This window comes from Pleuronectes platessa, chromosome 23, assembly GCF_947347685.1.
Source record: "Pleuronectes platessa chromosome 23, fPlePla1.1, whole genome shotgun sequence".
Classification (NCBI taxonomy): domain Eukaryota; kingdom Metazoa; phylum Chordata; class Actinopteri; order Pleuronectiformes; family Pleuronectidae; genus Pleuronectes; species Pleuronectes platessa.
The window spans coordinates 2,724,560-2,728,474 of record NC_070648.1 but is presented as its reverse complement, the minus strand read 5'-3'; the positions used below and the strand labels follow the sequence as shown (position 1 = coordinate 2,728,474).

The window sequence follows — 3,915 nt, the reverse complement described above, 5'->3', positions numbered from 1 at the left end:
TAAGGTACAGCAAAGTTATCCAGGAGTCAAAGGTAGAGAACACAACTGCCTCCTCTAGATTTAGAAATATCTCTGAAGACGCGTCTATTATAGTTAACGGGAGGCACGGTGGTATAGTGGTTAGCATTGTGTTCACTGTAAGAACGTTCATGAACTGATTCCCAGTTGACCAGTCTTCTTGTGTTGCGTTTGCATGTTCTCCACGTCTCTGTGTGGGTTTTCTCTGGCTTTAAATGAAGTTTGTTCAAATTAAAGTAAAGAACTATTTCAAAGCAGTTTCCAAAAAATGTATTCATTTGAATGTTTCTACATTAAGTCTTTTTGAAGTTGGCAAATTTCTCAGGTCTCAAAGTCGGTTCAACAAGGAAATGTTTCTGCAAATATAAACTTAAAAAAATAAAAGAATTCAAACAGCTTCTCCTTCTTGTTTCCTTGTTTTTATTTAATGAAGCACAAGCAACATGACAGAGTTACGTTCTTTGACAACACGTCTCCACTTCCTTCCACTCTCCAGAAACAGAGCTAAAATAGCTCTGGTGCGAACGCTACCATCTTGTGCTCATGATGTCATTCGAATGCATGTTCTCAACCAATCAGGAGTCAGTCTCATTTGTCCATCATGAAAAGTCACGGTCCATTTTGATATCATCAAATAACTCATCAAAACAAAACTTATCAGAAATATGAACACTTGAATAAACTTCAGGAAAAGTTGCTTCAGAAGATAAGAATGCAAAACTGAACTAATAAACAACTTGAAACTTAAATACAGAATGAAAAATAATTACAGATAAAGAAAAGAAATAACAAGATAGGATAAAACATTACATAACAAAGGAAAAGACAATTAACAAAGTCAAACAAAATTAAAACCATAAACATGTGTTTTCCATACCAAATCAATAAAATATTGTTATACTTTTGTAAAAATGTTTATTTCATATACAACTTTTAATATATAAGGTAGAGCTTGTAATCGGTTGTTTGGGAAGGTTCTGAGATGACCGCTGTTTTGAGTTGTCCTTGAATCTCTCCTGCTCCGTTTACTGGTCAAACCAAGTGTCAATCTGTTTTTCGCCAATCAGAGAAGAGTATTCCAAGCTTACAGGTGTGCTAGGGGGCCGGACTAAATAAGTAGGAAGGAAAACATGAAAACCGGAAATACACCGGAGATGCTAACAGTTAGCTGTAGGTTCAGGAAGTTAACCTGAGCTAATGAGCTAAAGCTACTAGCCAAAGTTATTACCAGTGTGTATTGTGTTAAAACTGAAGTGTAGGTTGGGTTTTGTAGCTGATTTCCACTCAGTCACTTAACTTAGCTACACAGACGCCATTTTTAAAATGGAGTCTTATTTGTTAGCTGTTAGCTTCACCTGTGGGGACCAGAAGAAACTGTGGGAAACTGTTTCTCAGTGAGTATGGACACAACATGGAACATCTTCATTTCTGCCTCTTTCAAAGTAACAGTAGAAAGTCTGTTTAAAACTCCTTTTGCAATCGCGTCCCGTATTCGGGACGCAAGGTGTGTTTTTTTATCGATCAGCGTCAAACATTTGTATTTAAAGAACTGTTTCTTACAGCTAGGTACTAATGCCACATATCTGTAGAAAGCTAAGATTCTTCTGATTCCACTGATGTAAACCATTTAAAGATCCGATCACCACAGCCGATACAATCAACGTAACAGTCAGACAACTTACCAAAAAAAATGATTAAGACAGTCGACATCACTCACCTAAGAAGCATGATATTAATCCACAGATCGATAACATTCCAACAAAAACGGTGTTGGTACATTGATAAAGGTCCAGACGATCGAATCCAGTAACATAATCACTCCATAGCACACTATTAAAAGCTAAGATTCAGTAACATAATCACTCCATAGCACACTATTTCATCAAAGAATAGCCACAGCCAGCTGATGCGTAATCTCAGAGTAGCCAGCAGCTAAGTGCCAACTTTGACTTTTTTTCCGTCGTAACTTCTGTTAGAAAGTAAACACAGCGGCTCTCTGGATTTCAAAATGGAGGGTGCACTCTAACCTTTAGATGGACAGCTCATTCGACCCAATTGGAGAAGGCAGGGGTTGTCCACATTCGGCAAAAGCCAACGAGAGCCCTCGTTTACAGACAGTGCGCGCCCTTCTTCTGACGTGGCGAGGCTCAGCCAACTGCAGTCGATTTTTGTTATGACTGACTTATCGTTTAGCCAATTACATTTTCCAGGAAGTACATGTCCTCCGACCTGATAGATAACTATCAACACACAGCAAGTCACTGCACAACAGCGAACACGTGCTTCCAGAGCATCTCATCTCCGTGCGTAACAGTAAGTGAGCACTGGTTTTGAGATCGGTGCGTAAAAGTTCGGGGGCGTTGCTGTGAGATCCGTGTGCAGAATTCAGTCTTGCTATGGAGCGTTTTGAAGCTACACTATGGAGAAACGTTTAGAGAAATGAAACTTGATGACCGAACAAGCAAAGGGATCTGTGTTATCGGCGTGACAGCGACAAGTCTGATGATGACGTATCAGAGGAAGACAGCGACACGTCGTTTGACTACGAGGCAGACGCCATGTTTCAGGAAGGACGAGACATTACTCTTGACAAGTACGTATTTTATTATAATAAATAACTAAATTACTGTGTGTGTGTGTGTTCGTGTGTTTTTTTAGGATTTGCTGTTGATTAGTAAAAGGTCTGGATTTAGATGTGGGAGAGATAATAGTTGTCTTTGTTTGAGAATTAGAATGTGCATATAGATGGTAGAGAGATGAGTGTGCCTTTGTGTGTCGAGATGAATGTGAACAGATATGCATATAGGTGTGGGTGTGGTGCCTCTGTACGGCTCTTCTAATAGCTCCCGATTAATTTTTCTTTTCCCACATAGGTCCATCGAGGTTCATGGGTGCTGACATCCTGATAGGGCACTACAAAGTCCTCCACAAGCCTCCTCCTGCAGTCGTGACTGCTACAATGGCTGGCATGTATCCAAAAATTTGAAAGATGTATATTTGAATAAATTTTTAACCATATGACCAGTTTTGTCTCCTTTATATAAAAGTATGATTTTTAGTGTAAAAGTAGCCTTTTTAGCCTATTTGGTTACCATGGGTACCAAGGGTCCTTTGGAGCCTCCAAATGGCCTTTTTGGAAAACGCCCAGACATGCCCTTAGTAAAACATCTGTAAAATATTCATTTTCTTTGGTATTGTGTTCAAATTTGAACTTGAGCTAGTCAAGGCTTCATGCTAGGGTCCCATTGGGTTTTCCAGCTCATGAGTCCCAGCTATAGTCAGCAGCAGGCATCTGTTTACCAAAAATATTCAGGCGAAAATAAAAACCTTCTACCTCACTGTGTGCCAACTGCTATTACTCAATGCAAGTAGCACTTATAGTTATTCTGACTATTGGGTAGGGAAGATCAGAATGTTACCTTTAAAAAGAGACCAAGATCATGCATGTACTCCAAATGGTTCAAGAACAGCTTTCAATTTAATTTGGGTGTCCTCAAACAGGCGTTTTAGGTGATTTTCACCCGTTTCTTAAGAGGTTATCAATATCACAATGACAACTGATTTAATTACAGAATATGATACGTTTACACAAGAAATAAAAAATATACAAGTTTTATCCCTAGAAACAAACTGAGAGCCCTGAACACCACACAGACTTCCTTGCATCAATAATATTAATGTCCCTAATATTCTTCATTTGTTGCTTTATGTACAGAATCACTGTATCAACAACATTAAAGAAAGAGAGAGTGAGAAAATACAAAATATAAAATCTTGAAGGTTAATATCAGAAGTTTCTTTCGGAAGCGCTATGCTGCCACAATTGTAATTTATGTACATATGATTCCCTTCCTCCAAATCTTATCTTTTCTTATCTATCGTACCGTAAAGATTTAT

General features: G+C 38.5%; 1 long non-coding RNA gene across 1 annotated transcript; it reads left to right on the top strand.

Moving 5' to 3' along the window:
* Positions 1-2,241: 2,241 nt before the first annotated feature.
* LOC128430328 (uncharacterized) lies at positions 2,242-3,036 on the top strand. Its single transcript, XR_008333996.1, has 2 exons — positions 2,242-2,611; positions 2,892-3,036. It is a non-coding gene; the product is annotated as an uncharacterized LOC128430328 (long non-coding RNA).
* The last annotated feature ends 879 nt before the right edge of the window (positions 3,037-3,915 follow it).